The sequence below is a fragment of the Phascolarctos cinereus genome, unplaced genomic scaffold, assembly GCF_003287225.1.
Source record: "Phascolarctos cinereus isolate Bilbo 61053 unplaced genomic scaffold, phaCin_HiC Scaffold_7;HRSCAF=346, whole genome shotgun sequence".
In the NCBI taxonomy this organism is placed as follows: Eukaryota; Metazoa; Chordata; class Mammalia; order Diprotodontia; family Phascolarctidae; genus Phascolarctos; species Phascolarctos cinereus.
The window spans coordinates 38,271,690-38,293,008 of NW_027556180.1; positions in this window are offsets into that span (position 1 = coordinate 38,271,690).

Consider the following 21,319-nt stretch of genomic DNA (forward strand, 5'->3'; position numbering starts at 1 on the left):
TTCAACTCTGAAATGAAAGACTTGGAAAACTCAAAGATAAATTCCTAATGCAGTCATCTTGACTTAATAACTCATATGATTACAGGGTCCTAGAAAAAATTACTTTTTGCAAGTAATGCAGACAGAAGCACAATCTATTAATTCGCTAAGTGTTCTTGGAAGCACTGGATTGACTTTTATCCTTTTAATTCATGTGGATGCTAGTTGTTTCTGTTTGTTTCAGTTTGTGATTTTATTGGCTTGGGTACTCCCATTGCCCGCTGGTAACTCACAGGTAGCTGATGATGCTAAAGAGTTGATTGCGGCATGGAGGACCACTGCTAGTGGAGGATCATTGCTCAGGGCCATACAGCTTGTATTCGTCGGAGACAGTACTTGAGCCTGACTTCAAGGACAAAATTTCTATTGACTGTTATCATGCCATCTTTTGTTCCATATATGCATTACGTAATAATAACAGTGTGTGTGTGGGGGTGTTTCCCAGCCCCTCTTAATTCTAGTGCCTTCCCTCTGTTCTATTTATCCCATCTGTAGCTTGGTTGTACATATTTGTTTGCATGTTACCTGACTTTCCACCCCCCCCCACCCCATCCACACTGTAAGCTCCTTGAGGGCAGAAACCGTCTTGCCTCTTTTCATATCCTCAGTGCTTAGCATAGTACCTGACACATAGAAGGTGCTTAATAAAGGCTAATTGGCTGATTGAAAAAAAAAAAACAAAAACAAACAAACAAAAGCCAAAGCCATAATACCTTCCCAGCAGAATTAGGAAGAATTTGTAAAGGGAAGAGGGAGCCTCCATGGTCTCCCAAAATGCCTTCTAGCTCCAAGTCCAGTGATCCATTTCCTTTGGAGACAGTTACACATTTTGAATCTCCTGTGAGCATGACATAAAATGTGATTTATTTAGTGTTAAGATTGGATTATTCCAGGCAACATATCACTAGGATGGGGGCTCATCCTCCTGCTAATGTGAAAAGCCTCACTAAGCTCAGGACAGCTTCAGTGTGAACCATTAAGTGCCCCAACTTTTTATAAGCTGCACACTCATGCCTGCAAGCCAGAAAGCTTGTGCCTCCAGGGTGGTGGGTTTTCATGAGGAAACAGTGTCCAATTGTAATGTCAAACATGTGATTTCCAGGTTCATGATCCACTTACCCTTGATCTAGAGGAGTAGACGGCAAGCCCAGTGTAGAGGGGAGAGCACCTAAGACATAGAAATGCACAATGTCACATGGAGGAAGCTGTCCTCATTTGCATGCCATTAACAGAAGTATGTGTGTGAACGGGCTTTGTCTGCGCATGGGGTGAAGGATGATGAGATGAGTCACAGAACTGGGAACTTCTGTCACCTGAGAAAATCAGGTCCCAATCCGGTGCCATAGCATTCCCCAAAAGCCAAACAGGGAAGTCAAGGCCAATCAGTCCAATCACACTCAAAAAGGGCTTTCTATGCATGTTGCACAGGGCATGTAGTACTAAGTGGTAGGGTTACAAATAAAGGAGAAAATATTTCTGTTCTCAAGGAGCACGCCTTCTATTGGAGAAATATAGCATGCAAACAGAGGGGGACAGCAAAAGTGACCTAGAATATGGAAATGGAAACATGGTTGAAGCCTAACTCTTCCATTTTTTGCATGGTTGACCTTGGGCAAGTCACTCTTCAGCACTCAGTTTCCTCATCAGTAAAATAAAGATCTGTAAGGCCTTTTCTGACTCTGAAGCTATGACCTTATGATCCTAAATGAGTCATCATATGTAATAATTTAAGGAGCAAGAAACCATGAACAAATAGGGAGGAGAGAAATCAGGAAAGAACTTTGTGTAGAGGGTAGCAGAGGAGATGAGTCTTGGAGGAATTCTAAGAGGAAGCATATTCCAAACATGGAGAATAGCTTATGCCAAGACATATAGCAGAGGTTTGAATGCTGCCTTTGGAGAACCGCAAATGGGCTGGACAGTTGGGTGGGAGTGTGTGAAGGAGAGCAATGTTCAAGAAGCCTGGAAAAGTAGTCTGGAGTCAGACTCTAGAAGGCATTTAATGCCACCATGAAGCGTTTGTAATTTAACCCAGGAGCAAAAGGGAATCATTGTGGATTCTTGAGTAGGGGACCCACACGGTCAGAGTCATGTACTGTCTCAATACTTAGTCATTTCACAGCTTAAAAACTCAGAACATAGAAATTTCCTTTGAATCAGGTAGCCAGGGGAACGAGACTCTGGACCTTTTAAATTTGATATTAATTATAGATTTCCCAGTGAGTCCCTAAAAAAAGAGATAATCAGGTTGTAACCTTCATCTAGCCATTTGGAGGAATGTACTGTTATTTTACTATAACATTTTTACGTGCCTTTTAATAACAGAAATATGGTTAATTATTTGGTTGCTCTCTGCCTTCTGGATGACATAAAGGCTCTTCAGCTGCTGGATGCTCAGTATTGCTGGTTTATAGGATTATAGCTTAATTAATTTGCACACTGCACACAGGATTCTGAGAAAAAAATTCCTCAAAGTTAATGAGCTAGTTTTATATTTAGTCAATATATCTTGGGGAGAACACTGTGTAACAATGTCCCACGTTATGGCTTAGAGAAAAGATAATGTGAAAGATGGGCTGCCAATGGCTAGAGCCAAGTTTACAAATCAGACTTGAAGGCTCACCAACTTCCTCCTTCCTTCCCAGTGAGCCTGATGGTTTTCACTGGGGCTGGGGGTTAGGGCTGGACCAACACTAGCTAGATTCCCCAGGATATTTTCATCCCTGTCATTGTTATCCCCATCACCCTTATCATGCTGTGATGGAGACATGCAATTGGTGTAGACTCTTCCATTAGACCATGAGCTGCTTGAGGACAGAGATTTTTTTTCCCCTTTATATCCCCAGGACTTAGCACAGTGCCTGGTACATAGAAGGGGCTTAATAAATGCTAGTTGATTGACTGACTGACTCCCTCTACCTCTGAAGAACATAGCCCATTTGCACCTTTTCATTCAGTGACAAAATAGCAAAGTTTTTGGTTATCATTATTTCTTACTTCTACTCTGGATTCCCTCTGATCCACTGAAGACTCGTTTTAGGCTTAAATGGTGTGGGGTTGCTGAGCAGGCACCAAAATGCTCCCTGATATAATCTCCTACATGGAAGAGGCTATGAGTCTACTTCCCAAGAGATATGATGACATGCAATGGAAATACCTTGGAGAGATTTGGGACATGTGGAGACATTCTGACATTCTTAAGCATATGATGAAAAGGAAGCTCTTTGATTGGCTATGGAACTGGACCCGGAATACATTAGAAGAGAATGTTGACTAGTATCAACCAGAGCTGACTCTCTTGGGAGTGGGAGTGGGGTGGTCATCTAGATGAGGGCTCTTCCTGGACTTTCTGGTCCTGGAGGAAGAGCAGCTGAGGGCCTCTGGGTGGGAGATGGACTTTGGGCCCTCTGAGCTGTCATGAAGCCCAGGTCTTATGGGCTTGTTCCGATTCTGTCTCTGTTATCTCTTTGGAAGCTTCAAAAGGGCAATAGAACATGCTGTTAGGAGGAGCAGAGTCCACGGTGAGCTTAGCAGCCAGATGGTCCAGCATCAGTGCTCTAAGGAATGACCTTTGCTACCCAACCTAGGAATAACTGAGACTTGGACTCATTCAGAGACTATGCTATATTTAATAATGCCCTTGGTGGAATGAATATTAGGTAGAAACTGAGTTCAGTCCTAGTCCATGCTCCCCAAGGATAGACTTGGCATAGGGGCACTCAAATCACTTAGATCTGGGGCTTGCTTTCTGGTGTTTTTGTTTGGTAGTCAGATCCTTAGAAGATCTAACTAATGTAGTTAAAGGCAGCAAGGAGGCTCAGTGGGGGCTGGGGCGGGGCCAAGATGGCAGAGTGAAGCTCAAGACAACCTGGATGATTGATCAGAAAGGTGTATCACACTGGGCTGGGAGCGCAGTGCAGCTTGGCGTGTGCACGCAGGCTGCAGCGAACCTGGAGCAGGACTCAGAGGACTGACTCTCGGGCAGCTGTGGAGATTTCCAGACTCCTCAATCCACCAATGCCAAAGACAACTTAGAAGGTCAGTGGGGAAAGTCTGTTTCTGTTGGTGCTTAGAAAGGTCGGCAGGGTCTCAGCTCCATTCCCCAAAAGCATGGCCCTGGGGGGCGGGGACAGCTGCTTCCCAAATTCCTGCCCACAGACTGAGGGGGAATCCAGTGGCTGATCAGAGAGGGATTGCAGGGATCACTTTGCCAGTGCTGAGGCAGGAATCTCTTGCTTTGCTCATGTTTGGATCTGGGTCACAGTTCTGGGAGGTAGTGCTGGGGTGAGGAGGAGTGCTGGCTTGGTGGAGCTTGTAGTGGCTATAAAGAGGAACCCCTCCTCACAGTTACAGGACAGAAAGGAGTACTTGTAGTCACAGGCCAGGAAAGAAGTAAACACCTTGCCCCTTATCATACCACCTTGCAAGAACTGAAAATTTACAGGTCCCTACAAGTATCTCTGAAAACAGCTGTACAAACCCCCAAAGCTTGGGACAGTACATTCTACACATTGGAAGCAGACTCTTACCTTAACAAAGAGTTTAAAACTCAAGTAATTGGCCAGGATCATGAGCAAGCAGCGCAAAAAGAGTCAGACTATATTATCTTACTCTGGTGACAAAGAAGATCAAAATATACAACCAGAAGAAGACAACAAAAGTCAAAGCTCCTACATCCAAAGCCTCCAAGAAAAATATGAATCAGTCCCAGGCCTTGGAAGAGCTCAAAAGGGATTTTGAGAAGCAAGTAAGGGAAGTAGAGGAAAAACTGAAAGTGATGCAAGAAAATCATGAAAAACAAGTCAACAGCTTGCTAAAGGAGACCCAAAAAAATACTGAAGAAAATAACACCTTAAAAAATAGCCTAACCCAAATGGCAAAAGAGGTCCAAAAAGCCAATGAGGAGAAAAATGCCCTAAAAAGAAAAATTGGCCAAATGGAAAAGGAAGTCCAAAAGATTACTGAAGAAAATACTTCCTTAAAAATTAGAATAGAGCAATTGGAAGATAGCGACTTTATGAGAAATCACGACAGTAGAACAAATCCAAAAGAATGAAAAATTAGAAAACAATGTGAAATATCTCATTGGAAAAACAACTGACCTGGAAAATAGATCCAGGAGAGAGAATTTAAAAATTATTGGACTATCTGAAAGCCATGATCAAAAAAAGAGCCTAGACATCATCTTTCAAGAAATTATCAAGGAAAACTGCCCTGATATTATAGAACCAGAGGGCAAAATAGAAATTGAAAGAATCCACAGATCTCCTCCTGAAAGAGATCCCCAAAGGAAAACTCCTAGGAATATTATAGCCAAATTCCAGAGTTCCCAGGTCAAGGAGAAAATATTACAAGCTGCCAGAAGGAAACAATTCAAGTACTGTGGAAACACAATCAGGATAACACAAGATTTAGCAGCTTCTACATTAAAGGACTGCAGGGCATGGAATATAATATTCCGGAGGGCAAAGGAGATAGGATTACAACCAAGAATCACCTACCCAGCAAAACTGAGTATAATCCTTCAGGGGAAAAAATGGTCATTCAGTGAAATAGAGGACTTTCAAGCATTCCTGATGAAAAGACCAGAGCTGAATAGAAAATTTGACTTTCAAATACAGGACTCAAGTGGAACATGAAGAGGTAAACAGGAAAGAGAAATCATAAGAGACTTATTAAGATTGAACTGTTTACATTCCTGCATGGAAAGATGATATTTATAACTCATGAGACCTTTGTCAGTATTAGGGTAGTTGGAGGAAAAAAATTATATGTATGTATATAGATAGATAGATAGAGGGCACAGGGTGAGTTGAAGATTAAGGGGTCATATCTGGAGAATAAAATTAAGGGATGAGAGAGGATTATACTCAGAAGAAGAAAGGGAGAGGTAGAATGGGGTAAATTATCTCACAAAAAAAACAGAAAAGTCTCTTACAGTGGAGGGGAAACGGGGAAGGTGAGAGGGAATGAGTGAATCTTATTCTCATAGGATTTGGCTTAAGGAGGGAATAACATACACATTCAATTGGGTATGGAAATCTGTCTTACCCTACAGGAAAATAGGGGAGAAGGGGACAAGAGAGCAGGGGGTGATAGAGAGGAGGGCAGATTGGGAAAGGGGTAATCAGAAGTAAATACTTCTGAGGAGGGACAGGGTCAAAAGAAAGAATAAAATAAATGCGAGGGCAATATAGGATTAAGGGAAATAGAGTTAGTTTTTCACAACATGTCTACTATGGATGTTTTGCATAACTGCACATGTACAACCTATATTGAGTTGCTTGCCTTTTCAATGAGGGTGGGTGGGGAGGTAGGAAGAGAGAAAATTTGAAGCCTAAAGTTTTAAAAACATGTGTTTAAAAAAAATGTTTTCACATGCTACTGGGAAATAAGAAATATAGGAAATGGGGTACAGAAGTCTATCCTGCCCTACAGGAAAATAGAAGGGGAAGGGGATAAGAGAAGGGGGGAGAGATAGAAGAGAGGACAGACTAGGGGAAGGGATATTCAGAATGCATCCCATCCTGGGTGGGGGGAGGGGGAGATGGTGGGAAAATTGGGAACTCAAAAACTTGTGGCAGTTTGGAAGTGAATGTTGAAAACTAAAAATGAATAAATTTATATTAAAAAAAAAGTGGCTCAGTGGGTAAAAGCTTGAACTTGGAGTCAGAAAAATCTGAGTTCAAATCCTGCCTTAGACCCTTACTACTGTGTGACCTTGGGAAAGTCACTTAGCCTCCATCTGCCACAGTTTCCCCATCTGTAAAACCTAAACCTCTGTGACAAAGACAACCTCTGAAGTTTCTTCTAGGCAAAAATCTGGTAATCCAATAAACTGATATTATAATAATAACAATGATAATAAGCTCATTTATATAGTACTTTAAGGTTTGCAAAGCGTTGTTATGAGGATTAAATGAAATAATATTCATAAAGCACTTTGCAAACCTTAAAGTGCTATATAAATGAGCTTATTATCATTGTCACGAAGGTTTAGGACTGAAAGTGACCTCAGGAGTCAACTGAGGTAGACCCTCAGCCGCTCCTCCTTGACCAGAGAAGTTTTGTGATTTGCCAAAGGTCACACAGCTGTAGCTGAGGAACCTTAGGGATACTGATACCATTGGCCACTGCGTCAAGCTCCCTTGGCCCTAAATCCCACGTTCTTTCAATTCTGCGCTGGAAGACTTCCTTTGGGTCTTTCCAGAACTCAGGGGCATCAGCACACAGGCCAACCATCTGTTATCAACGGATCAGTCAAGCAATCACTAGGTAGTTAGGAGACGCCCACCATGTGCCAAGCTCTGTGTTAGGCGCTGGGGGCAAAAAAGGCAAAAAATGAACCCGTTGTCTCTAGAGAGATGGTGTGTACACAGAATAAGAAGTGGAAAACCCATGCCCTCAACATTTGTTTTATGAAATGACTGGCCCGACTTCTTTTCTAGCTCCACTTGGTGTCCATGATGGCTCATGTCATTATCATCGTGCATATTTCTATATTGTTTTAAGGATGACAAACCCTTTCTCCCAACAATCCCGTGAAGATGTATGGCAAGCATGACCTTCTAAGAAAGGAGCCGTGGAAGGGCTGGCTTTCCACTTTTGCTGCTCTCCTGTGACTGCTCAGCCTTTGTGTTTCTCTCAACCAATGGGCTTGAAAAGGGTGGGGTCTAAAAAGAACCAGTAGATGCTCCTATTTCCTCTCCCACACCCACTTGGTGGGCACTTCCTGAGGCAGCTGAGGGCTTGACAACATAGAAAACTCCCTGCAGCGGGGGCCAGATCTTTCATTTTTTTTGTGTGCGTAGAGTAGTCCATGAGCATGCTAAGTGGTCCCAAATCCCTGCTGACTGTGTTTAAGTATGCACAGTGTTTAGAACTGAACCCCAGTCTTGCTGTCCTGTAACAGAGAAGGTGTCTATATGAGACCACGAGAAAATTCTACAATGAATTATCACATTCAGGAATATGGCATCAGGACAGAGAGAAATTCTTAGAATCAAATAAGCATAAAATTAGACTGAGAAATACCTTGGGAGATCTTTCTAGTCTAACCCTTTCATTCCCTATATCAGGAAACTGAGGTCCACAGAGGTTAAATGACTTGCCCAAGGTCACAAAAGTAGGAAGGGACAGCCTTGGAATTTGAACCCCTATATGTTGACTCCAAATCCAGTAAGTACTTTTTCAGTTGTCTTCATATGTATTTGTTGAATCTAAGGGAAAAGATGTGATTCCTGTAATTCTTAACATTACTGAAGCTGATATATGTAGTAGAGTCTAGTTAATTCAACTGCACAAATTAAGATTTGTGGTGATTTGGACGTGGACTGGGAGGCAATTTTCCTTTGAACTTTCTATGATGGAAAGGGGTTTTACTAAACAAATTAATTGTGTGAATAAGATTGCAAGGGGAATGTTTAACTATTCCAGAGAACAAGTTGTTTCAGTCCATTTTCATACAAATAATATGCTAATCACATTAACACTCATTTATATACAAACAACTTGCTAATTATAATCATTCTGAACCTTTCATTAAGTAGGCTTTCTACTTGGAAACACTTTATTTGCCTAGTTGAGTTACTGTATATATTTGCAAGTAATAAAGCTAGATTTCCTCAAAAATTAAAAATCATGAGCTTCTCTTTTGCAATAAAGATAGTTCCTAAGTCATTTGGTCTTTAATAAATAGACTGGAGAAATAAAAAAGTCCCAGTCACACATAGGGTTGGTGAAATTGATTAGGTTGTGACCAGGGCCTTTTTCAAATTTCTATGAAGATTTCTTCAGGTAGTGAACTCTCACTGGAAAGATATTTGTCCTTATTCATTATTGTGACAGGTTTGGAGATTAATTTCAATTCAGAAGCTTATTCAAACCTCATGCCAACACTTCGTTGATATGACTGGCCTGGAAGTTTCTTTAGAATGAGGTTTATTATGACTATTTCAACAGAGGTTGCCTTTGATTCCTATGAGAAGGAAGAAAGAGAGAGAAGAAAGGGAAATGAGGAAAGAGGAAGGGGAAAGGGGGAGAGGGAAAAGGAGAGGGGGAAAGAGAGAAAAAGATAGAGAAGGAAAAAGGAGATAAAGGGAAAGAGAGAGGAAGAGATAAAAGTGGGAGAAGAAAGGGAGAGGAAGGAAAAGAGGAAAGGAAAGGGAAAAATGAGGGAGAGAAGGAGAAAGAGAGAAATGAAAATGGTGGGTGAGAGAGAGAGAGACAGAGACAGAGAGGTAGAGATAGACAGACAGAGACAAAGGCAGAGATAGAAGAGAAAAACAAGGGGTAGACAGAGACAGAGAGACAGTATGTGAGAGAAAGAGAAGAGAGACAGAGAGTAACAGAGATAAAGTGAGGGAGGAAAAAGGTGAAGAAAAAAGAAAGAAAAAGAAAAAATTAAGAAGAGAAAGAGAAAGAAAAAAGTGATGGGGATGATGATGACAATAGCAATGATGTTAGATGATAATGTTCTCATGGTACTTTGGCATTTTCATTGGGCTTTTATAGACATCTCATTCAAGTCACACAACAAAAGTAGGTGCTATAAATGTTTTTATTTCTTTGAGATTATCTTCCATTTCACACACACACACACACACACACACACACATATATATATATATATATATATATATATATATATATATATATATATATATATATATATATATGTATATGTAATGTATATCTTGTATGTACATAATTGTTTGCAGGTTGCCTTCCCCATTAAACTGAGCTCCTTGAGGTCAGTGACTTTTTCCTCTCTATACCCTGTGCTTAGCACAGTGCTTGGCATATAGTAAACACTTAATGAATGCTTGTTGGGTATTATTTCCATTTTACAGGTGAGGAAACTGTGGCTCAGGAATATTCAACGACTCGCTGAGGGAAAGACAGAAACTAACAAAAAACACCGGGAGAGGAGAACAGTCAGGAGGTATGCTGTGAAGTGGAGTTGCATTTTTAAAGTTGAAGAAATTAAGATGCTCATTTGGAATGTTATTTTGACTTAGTACAGAAAGAATGCCAGCACTCTAAGGCTGACTTCTTCCTGCCTGACATGTAATCACTGCTGTAGTTGCTGCTCCCACACACAGACATTATGCAGGTCGGGTTGGAAGTCGAAGCAAGGGGTGGGGCAGAAGGAAGACCCCAAATGGTGGCCAGGCTTAGGAGGCCTGACTGTGTTGGCCAGGAGTCTAAGAAAGACCTTTAAAGTTGGAATTGAATTCCATGGAAAAAGAGGTATAATTAAGGTGGGACAACAGGAACTTTAAAGAACCAAAATTTGGAGCATAGAAATGATTAAGATTAGCACTTAATTATCAAGAATAATTAGTTAAGGGGCATGTAGGTGGCTCAGTGGATAGAGCTCTAGCTCTGGAGTCAGGAGGACCTGCCTTCGAATCTTGCTTCAGACACTTGACACTTAGTAGCTGTGTGACCCTGGGCAAATCATTTAACCCCAATTGCCTTGCCAAAAAAAAAAAAAAGAAACAACAGTTATAGGAGGAAACTACCAGATAGGTGTTCCTTCTTCTCTCCCTCAGGAGGTTACCTAAACTCCTTCCTACTCCTTGTTGCTCCCCCTCCTCCCATCCCAGCTCTGATCTCTGTAGTGCCCTTGTGGCATTTTGTGGTATCTGCCACCACCGTCCACACCTCTTGTCGTAATTTTTCACTCTCTGGTCTTCTTCCTATTAGCCACCGAGGTACTGGAACCTGAAACTTATCCTGGAGGACTTTAGTCTTTTATTCCTAGAACTTCCACTCTGGGACCCAGGACAGTTCCTAACTCATCACTGACCCAGTTGCCCCATACTTCTTGGCTTAGCTTCAGTGATGCTTCACTTTACTCTCTGGTCATCTCCTCCCTTGGCAGATGCTGTGCTGAGTGGGTCCACCCTCCTCCTTCGCCCCTCTTCTGTTTCTGGAAGTAGAATCAAATCAATTCTGTCACTGCTTCTGGAAAGAGTCTCAGTATAGTCCCCATTGTCCTACTTCCTGCCCCTGTAATTACTCAACTAAAATATTCTTCCATGACCGCCACATCCTTACGTGTGTTCATTTCCCCATTAGAATATCACAGAATCACAGAATTTGAGAATTTTAAGGGACCTTAGTGCTGACCTGTTTCAATACATACATGAAGAAATCACTAGTATACCATGTCCCCAAAGCGGTCATTCATTCAGCCTCATTTTGAAGATTTCCCTAAGGGTAGAGACTGTCTTTGCTTTTGTATTTTAGCATAGTGCTTGGCACACAGCAGGTGCTTAATAAATGCATATTCATCGATTCACGGCTCTGTATGGAATTTAGCTTCCCAACATCACAGCATAGCCAACTCTTATGCTTCTACATCTATACCCTGTAAGTTGGGAAGAGTAAAGAGTGGCAGACAATGATCATGGAGCAGCTCTGTTGCCACTCTCAACAAGGAAATTAACCCTGGCATCGATTTTACCTGCTTTCCCAGAAAGATGAGCTGACCGGGAATTTCTTGCTAGAAGCAACTCAGTCTCTGGAAATATTTTCTCCAGCTCAAGAGGAGTGAATGTAGTTTCCGCTGTAATTGCTGGAGTCCTAGAGACGCCTATCCTTGTCATAGCACAGGAGAGATTATCCAGTCATGTCCCTGTCAGCTTAACCTTTTGCTTCACATGCCTTGCCTTGTATGCAGAAGGAAAAGGAAGGTAGTATTTGGATAACTCACGCTCTGTCACTCCTTGTGTAAGCAAGAGAGATATTTTCCACCATCCTCCTGGTTCTGGTAGAAGCACTTGCCATAGGCAGCTCTCCTAGCGGATGGCTTTTGCGATTTATGCAAGTCTAAAAGAAACCCAAGATCATTTATCTTCAAACCAGGAGAGAGATGAAAGAGGCCAGCTCGAAAAATTTCCTTTGGAGTCAGATGAGTGTATCAAAGCAGGGTGGGGGAAGACTCCATGCCATTGTTTTGTCAGAAACTAACTAGGACCTGAGTCCATTTTTGTTGTAATGGATTTTCTCCCTGATTTTAAAAAGCCGGCAAGGCATTAAAAAATAACAACCCTAAACTAGGATAACATTAACATGATTAAAAAAATTTAAAATGGTCCCTTTTCCAAAGATTGATGTGAAATCCTATTGTATGTCTTGGAGACTTCCATTGGCTTCCTCCATTTATCACAATATTTCTCCAGTAATGGAATCTAATTTCCTTTATTGGCTTAACTCTCAGAAGTCTCCACTCCCTCCTTCTTGAAGCATGTGTCTTTGGAGCCAGACTAAACTTTGATATTTCCCATTTTTCATACCCCTTTGCTCAGAGAGTGGTGATGTGCTGGATACAGACAGTGGTGTTCCAGCTGCCAAATGCTCTGTACTCATCACTGGCTGTACGTAGGAATCCTTCCCGTTGAATAGCTGCTGCTGGCCTATGGATATTGAAAACCCTCATGCTTCTTAAAAATATATCACTAGAGTTAAGTCATTTGTCATCATGCAAAGAAATAAGTTTTTTCTGTCTTTCTTTTTTAAAATCTCGTTTGACAGAAAAGGTATTAAAATTTTCTTTCTGTCTATTACCATACCTTTATTTCCCCCACAACTTTGTCCAGCAGTGTAGGGGAACTCCTGGTTTGGAAACTTCCTCCACTGGTGCAGATGGGCAACTCATCTTTAATTTGTAATCTTAGAGAGCTGCCTGCAGGTCCTGATTGTTTAAGTGACTTTCTCATGGTCACAAATATAGTATCAGAGGCCAGATTTAAAGCCAAGTCTTTCTGATTCTCATATGAGTCTTTAAGGGAAGCAGAGCAAAAGACCATTGGCTTTGGATTTTGGGTTTGAATCTTGAATCTGCCAGTTACTTTTATATGGGCTTGAGTAAGCTTTTAACTTCCCTGGGTCTCAATTTCCTCATCTTTAAAATGAGGAGGTTGGACCAGATCGGGGTTCTTGCTCCTTTTTGTTTACATGTCAGGGCCCCCTTTGACAGTTCAATGAAACCATATTTTAAATGCCTAAAATAAAACAGATAGTATTGTACTGACTAGCCGTGTGACCCAGGGCAAATCATTTTGTCTCTGTCTTCCTCAGTTTCCTTATCTTTAAAATGGGAGTAATAATAACACTTGCCTCCTAGAGTTGTTGTAAAGATCAAATGAGATATTATTTGTAAAGTACTTTATAAACCTTGAAGAACTGTGGAAATACCAGCTATGCTTATTATAATAAAGAAAACTAAATGCATTGAAATACAGTTATCAAATCATTTTTTCAAAATCAAGTTCACAGATGCCAGGTTAAGAATTTCTTCACTAGATGAATTCTAAGGTCCCTCCCAGCTCCAAATATATGATCTTATGACCCTTTCTCTACCATGTCATCTCTACTATGTCTACTATGGCTTTTACAAGTGGTATATAATTTTGTTTTGAAAAGTAAAGATGAACAGATTTTCATATACAGGACAGGGAAGGGAGTTTCCTCCTGCTAATTGGCTGAAATCTTGAGGATTTTTCTGCAGCCTTGAATTGCATTATTATTAAATAATAATGCTTTGTTCTTGGATGCCTCTGCCCCATTTTAAAATGGTCTCCCTGGAGCATCTATTTCCAGCTACTGCCTTTATTTTTAAAATTTTAAAGTTTTATTACCATTTTTTGTTTTCACATGACCCTAATTCCCAAGAGTATTCCTCTCCTCTCCCCTACCTATTGGGCCTGCATGGCCTATTTGTATCCATACATTTCAACATGATGCTTTATAAGGCAGTGCAGGACTACTAAGATGTTTTTGTGTTAAAGATTGTTTGCTGGATATCAGTGACAGAATGAATTTCTTTCTTGTCACTTTTGGCTCTGCATCATACACTTCCCTTTCCTAGCTATTTCCTGTATGTTAGACTCCTCTTTCCTGGTCAGAAGAATCTGGCTGTCCTCTTTGTAAAGGGCAGAATTCACTTTTGGGATGAAGTCATCACTTGGGAAATGATATTATAGTACTGGACAGGGAAAGGTGTCTATCAAGATGAATTCTCTCTAACCAGAAGAATGTTCTGTGAGCAGATACATCTTTGAAACTGAACTGGGGCTGTGAGAACCGAGTAACTGGGGAAAATCTAAGCAGAAATCTTACTTCAGTACCCCCTAACTTCAACTAGCTTTAACTGTTAGTTTTGGGGACTGGGGACAGATGAGGAAAGTGAGCCCTAGAGAGGTCAAGTGAATTACCCAAAAGCACTGGCAAAGTCAGGACTGGAACAAAAAAGTCTTGACTCTAGCCCTCTCAACAATACCTTTGTAGTTATGGAATGATGGCTGTCTTCTCTACAGAATAAATTCTTTCTATTTAAGATAGGCTGGTGAAAATAAATATGAAATTACCAACATTTATAAAGTATTAGACTTTGGCCGTATTTTCATTGTGTTGTTGAAATACTTGATGTCTTCAAATATTTGAAGGGTGTTCTTGTGGAAGAGGGATTGGAGGGAGACAATGAGCTTTTTGTTAGACAAACTATAATGCTATGGTCAAGGGATTTTGTCAATGACAGATATACATAATAAAGACAAGAATGACGGGAATAGAAAATGACCTCTTCACTTTCAGTTAGCTTTTGTTAAATTCATTTGCATGCCAAGTTAGACAAGATGTTGAGAATTTCCAGTCCTAAATCAAATGTTGTCTGGGGCAAAGGACTGTAATTTAGCCCTGGACACAGAGAGTTCAGAAGAAGATTTAATTTTTGATTAGGGCAATTTTCTGACTTGTTTTTCTTACAGTTTGCTAAGGCACCTGTGGTGGCTCATAACCTCTGGCTATGGCTAAAAGGCTCTCAGTCTTTGCTTTGCAGGGTAAGGTTTTCTAGTTACTCCACCTGAATAGATGAGAGATGAGATGGCTATCACAAAGTCCTGAAGAGATGAAGCCCAGAAGCTAGTAGGGAAGAAAAATTCGAGAAAATCTGTTTAGCTACATCTGGAAAAGCAATATCCAGCAAAGACAATGCAACCATGAGACCAGCAGTGATCTTAGAGTAGCTGAGCAACCCATTTAGTGCGGAGAAGGGAAATGGAAGCAAGAAAAAATTTTCACGTTCAGCAAATATGGAGTAGAGGAACTTGTGTGAAGTAGAGGGTTCATATAGGGAATTCACAGGAGATTAAGTTGGATCCCCAGAATAAAGGAGCAGAATGCAGAGTAAGGGTATCACTTGAACATAAGCAGCCATGTAGCATTTAAAGTATATATTGCTCCATCATGATTAGGCCCTTTCACACGTATCCATTATATGTGTACAATTTATTATCCTTATGCATTTTCCCTCAGATGACACATGTTTTCGGGAGAGTATATCTCAGGTCTAGGGGGAAATGTTTCATTGCTGTTTTACTTACTATTGTACTTATTCAAATGCCTTTCCTTTGAACTAATTGTGTTCCTTGGCTGACTGTTAAAAGTAAATATGTTTAGTGGGGGCTCCTGGGCTATGGTTTTAGAGTCAGTGTGGATACACAGAGCACCTTAAGCCTGAAGTTTTTCTGGGGGCTCTGCTGTGTAAAGAGGAAGGTGATTTAGGTGCCACACATGTAAGGAAACCCTCCTAACAATTAGCACTATTTGATAGTGCGATAGACTGCCTTAGGAGGTAGGGAGACTGGATGACTACTGATCCAGGAAGCTAGAGAGGTAATGCTTTTGCCTTCATAATTTGGACTAGATGGCTTTCAAAGTCCCTTCCAACTTTGAGATTCTCTGACTCTGTGATAAATCTCTTGTTTTCCACCCAATCTCCTGGGACTTCTCCATATGAACTCTCTTCTTCAGTCAGATTCCTCTGCTCCATTATTCCTGAACATGACTTGCCTTTTCTTACTTTCACATTTCCTTGACCTGCAATACCCTTTTCTGCTCCTTTCTTTCTGTCCAAACCGTACCCATCTTTACAGGATCAGCTTAAGTTCCTCCTTCTTTTAGGAGCATCCCTGACCAACATTCATAGAACCCATTTGACATTGATCACATGCTGTTTTGTACTGGTCTTTACAATGTTGTACTTCTTTACCATTTCTCCACCTTGAATGCTAACTTCCTGAGGGGCGAGAAGTCTTAGGCTCTTTGTATCCCATACAGAGCCCAATGGTACCTTCTACATAGTAAGTAGCACATAATAAACATTTGTTAGTTAATTAGTTGCTTGAGTCAGATTCTGTATCGTACCAGTGCCATATGTTTACTTGGCCCTGCCCAGCATGCCTGGAAAATTTGGCACTTTGTAAATCTTGAACTGACTTGTTAAATGGACACTTTCAGAATGATTCCTTGTATCTAGCACAAGTTTAATTGTGTTAATGCATGTGAAGCACAGCTTTCCTTAAAGTGATCGCACCTTCTTAATCTACTGTCTCATTGAAGAAGAATGGATTGTAAGTTCTTCCTCATTAGTTAAGAAGGCAGCAGGGCACGGGGTACAAAGCACTGGATTTAGTGTCACATGACTTGCATTCCAGTTCCAGCCCCATTGTTTACCACTGTGTGACTGAGTGAGTTATTTAACTTCTCATGGCCTTAGGGTCCTCATCAGTAAGATGGCCTCTGAGATGCTTTTTGGCTCAAAATCCCATGATGCAATGGTTATAAGTTATAAGTTATAAGCTCCTAGAATTTTCAGTATCTGTCACAGGACATGAAGGGCATGAAACACTCAATGAAAAGAAGATTTGTTAGGCACCTACAATATGCTAGTCATGGTGTCACATGCTAAGAGTATAAAGACAGGAATTAAACAGTCCCTAAGCTTAAGGAGCTTACATTCTGTTGGGGGTGTGTGTGGAATATATACAACAAAAAATGCAAAATTTGTGCCATGTTGTTACGAAGGAATTCTATGATGGTGGGTTAGAAACTCTACCAACTGGTGGGATTAGGAAAGGCTTAAGTATAGGAAGTGGTACGAAGTGGTACTAAGAGTTGAAGGAAACTAGGATTTCAAGAGTTGGAAACCCAATAGTGCTGAGCACTAGTACAAGGGCAGCTCGGTGGAACAATGGATAGAGTACCAGGCTTGGAGTCAGGAAAACTCATCTTTCTAAGTTCAAATCTGGCCTCAGACACTTACTAGCTGGATGACTCAACCTCTGTTTCTTCATCTGTAAAACAAGCTAGAGAAGGAAAGGGCAAATCACTCTAGCATCTTTGCCAAGAAAACCCAAAATCGGGTTGCGAAGAAGAGTAGGACATAGCTAAAAACACCCGAACAATAACAAAAAAATGGGAAAAACCAACCATTGGTGCAAGCAAACGATAAGGATGAAGGGTTAGAGGACAGTCACCTTGCCAACACTGCTCAGAATGGTCCGTAAGGGTCCATCCGACTTCCTTAACTCTTCTCACATTAGCCCTCCAAAGCTTAAGTCAAATTGCTCCTCAGCCTTTAAGAATTGAATGGAATGGGACCATCGTCTGATTAGGCTCTCGGTCAATACCCTTGTCCGTGATGAGTTTGCGTCCTGTGGAAGTAACTCTTTATGTTGCTTAGAAAACTGAAGGGGGAAGGCGGGAAGGGGAAGATGGAACGGGGCTTTGTTTACATAGCAGATGTGTTCTAGAAGGAGGAAATGCTTTTATTTCCCTGGTGTACCAGCAGGTCATTTTTCTATAGCCAGCTCTAATGGAAAATAATAAAATCCATTTTCGTCGAGCAATATCTGGAACACTTACAGGTCAATCCAATACTCAAAACAGGCTGTTGTAGATCCCATTAGCTTGTCACCAGCACCTTCTACTTGGTTGGGAGGTTTTTACCATTGGAAATTGAATTTTCCAGGTCACGGCCTGTTATGATTTATGAAAAACAGCAAATCGTTGGGAAGTTGGTGTGAGTTTGTAGTCACTTATTACAGTCTGAACACATAAGCTTTTCATTTGTTAAAATCACAAAGGTAGCAAATTAAGCTGTGAAAGAACTGAGGATTGTAACAGCTGCAAAAATGTTTTCAGCTCATAGTTATAAACTGATTATTGCAGACTGAATGATTTTGTTCCCAGGCCTGTCCAGCTACCACAGAGTCAGAAGATTGTGCTCTTGCTCTCTGGGCTTTGTTTTTCTGCACAGGGCTTATAAAATGAGTTCATGGGAATCTTTACGTGTGTAACTGCTTCTGCGTAGAAATGTACCAACCTCTGGATAGAGCCTGCTCAAGTACAAAGTGAAAGACCACAATTATCCTTAAATATAGTGGAGTAAGTTTGATATAACTGAAGAAGTAACAGACTTGTGAGACTTGGGTTTTAATCTAACGGAGCTCTGCCAGGAAGTATCTGTGGGACCTCTGAGGAGGGCAAGAAAATTCATTCTGCAGGTCTCAATTTTCTTCACTACAAATGAGGCAATATTTACAAAGAGCTGAGTACTAGTAGGCACTTAATACATGCTTATTTCCATCCCTCCTTTCCTACGGGAAAAGTCGTGTACTTGGTGCTATGTAGGTCACTCTAGAATTGCAAATCATGATCTTTGCATTAAAGTTGCTGAAAAACTTGGAGAGATGAGGTTCATATCCAAGAAGCAACTAAATGAAAAATGTTAAATTATGCAAGCCCAGCAATAAATGCAAGATGGGTTTAGAGAAGACACAGAGAGAGCTCCAAGTGGGCTACAGAAATGGAGTAAGGCTTTATAGAACAAGAGGAGATTGAGATGGATCTTGGAGAATGGATAGGTTTTTCCCACATGCAAAGGGGTGGGGACAACTGCATGTCTGGTGAAGAGTGAGAAATTAAAAAAAAATAGTGAAGTAAAGAGGATGTAAATCTTCATTTCCTTTCTGCTGCAGCCTGTAACACTGAAACACATCTTCATAGCAACTGACATCTTAGAAACCTCAGTTAATCCTGACTTTGAGCTCTGATACTCATGGGGAATGTAATCACTTCAAGTGGCCATGCCTCTATCACATAAGCATCCTATTTCCTCCATGAAGCTTTCCCTAGGCATCCTAATTCTTATCTTCTAAAGTGATTGATAATTTTCTATTGTACTACATATGGACAAACCCACATTTGCTTCAGAAAGCCAAATTATGGAACACAGAATCACAGCAATATAGACGCTCAGAGCTGGAACTGAGCTCAAAGGTTATCTACTCCAACCATACTTGACCAAGAATCCCTTCTACGATATGTCTTACAAATAGTAAGCATAGTCCAGTGGAAAGAGGAACCATGGGTTGATTTGAAGTTAGGGCATCTAGATTAAAATAGTGGCTCTTTGCAAATTACTGTTATATAACCTTGGGCACCTCTCTAGTCCTCAGTTTCCTCATTTGTAAAAAAGAGGGAGCTCGATATAATGACTTCTAACATTGCTTCCAGCTCCAAATCTATAGTCTATGGTCCCAGTCAGCCAGCTTTTGCCTGAAGCCCTTCAGTGAGTGAGAGGGAACTCATCATTTCCTGAAGGAGCTAATTCCGTTTCTAGACAACTCTGATTGCTAAGAAAGAGTGCCTGACACCCAGTGTTTCACAGATGCTTGTTGAGTTGTTGATGATATCGAAGCTAAATTTGACTCTTTGCAACAACTGCGTGTTGCTTCTGGTTCTTCCTTCCGGGGTCTAGACAAACAGCTCCAATCCCTCTTTCACATGACAGCTTTTCAAATCCTTGGAAACAGTTATCAAAACCAGCCTAGGTGTTTTCTTCTCCAGCTTGGACCATCTTAGTCCTTTTAATGAATTGTCACATACTACATTCTTCAGGGAAGCCTTTGACTGGCTTAGCCAGGGGCCATCTCCAGTCATCCTTATCTATATCTGCCCACTGGACTCAGATAGTTCCAGAGGAGAAAGTGAGGCTGGTGACTTTGCACAGCTCTCCCTCACTTAAATCCAATTCACTTGCAAGTCATGACATCATCTTCCTGAGGTCAGGATTCTCTTTCAGAATGAAGGAAAACAGAAATGACAAGCTTCGTCACCCTTTCCTGGGCAGATTTGAATTTGTCGAGGTCATTCCTAAAGTAAGGCCCTCAGGAGTGAACCCAACACTCTATGTGTGTTCTGATCAGGAAAGAGTCCAGTGAAACTCGGTTATATTATTCTGAATATACTCTCTTAGACAGCCTGTGTTGGCGTGAGTGTTTGCAGCTCATGTCACACAGTTGGTTTATATTTAGCCAGCAGCCCACCAAAATCCTCAGATCTTTCTCACCCAGGAACCAGTGTCCAGCCAAGGGTAGATCTGCATACAAATCCTGACTTCCCAGAACCGAAGATGAGGAAGATATCCTAAGGTGCCGCGTCTTCATTTCTAAGAAGTAGAAAACCCAAGGAGGCAAGGCAGTTTGGGAAATTCACAGATACTTAGGAAGGGCCCCCAGGCCTTAAAAATAATTTTTAAATAGCAAGATTTGAGGAGGAAAAGTCTGGACTAAGTCAAATTAGTCAAAATATGATTCAATAACCTAGGCCAAGCTTTTTAGGGCCATTCAAAACCCAAGACGTGTCAGCATCCTTTGATCGAGGGCAAACAGCAACATCACTCCTCTGTCAAGGCTAATGTTCCCAGTTATCTCTGATAAAGGAGAAAGGAGAACAGACAAAACAGCAAAACCACTTACAGCAGCTTTCCCCAGATTAACTAATTCAGCCACTTTGGGGGTTTGAATTACATTGATGGAACGCACACTCAGATTCTCAAATGCATCCATGATCTCATTGATTAGGAAGTCCCCAAAGGAAATTCACAGACTCATAAAAGCTGGGCAGGCAGGTCTGGGGCCATGGTAGAGCTTTAGAACAAAGAAGGTGGATGTTGGGGAAATGGAGAGAAAGCAAATAAATCGAGCCTATTCTTGTATTCAAATGCTGCTGCAAATACTGTGTATTTTTGATACTTGGATCCTTTTATATTGTGTTTTTAGAAGGAAAATATAATAAGCCTGAAAGTTTTCTAATGAACTACTCTTCACATTGCTTGTGACACTTGGGATCCACGGGACCACGTTTAACAGTGTGGAATGGGGGTGGGAGTTAGAAGACTTGGACACTTTCTAGCTGTGTGGTTTTGGGCAAGTCCCTCATTAATCTCTTAAGGTTATACTTTCCTCATCTGTAAAACTGGCATTATGGATCTAGAGCTGGCAGGGGCCCCAGAGATCATGTCATTCAACCCCCTCATTTTTCAGCTAAGGAAACTGAGGCTCCGAGAAATCAAGAGTTAGGATTCTTTGATCCTAAAGTTGAATCTAATCTTGGAAGGCTTAAGTGATTTGCCCAAGGTCACATA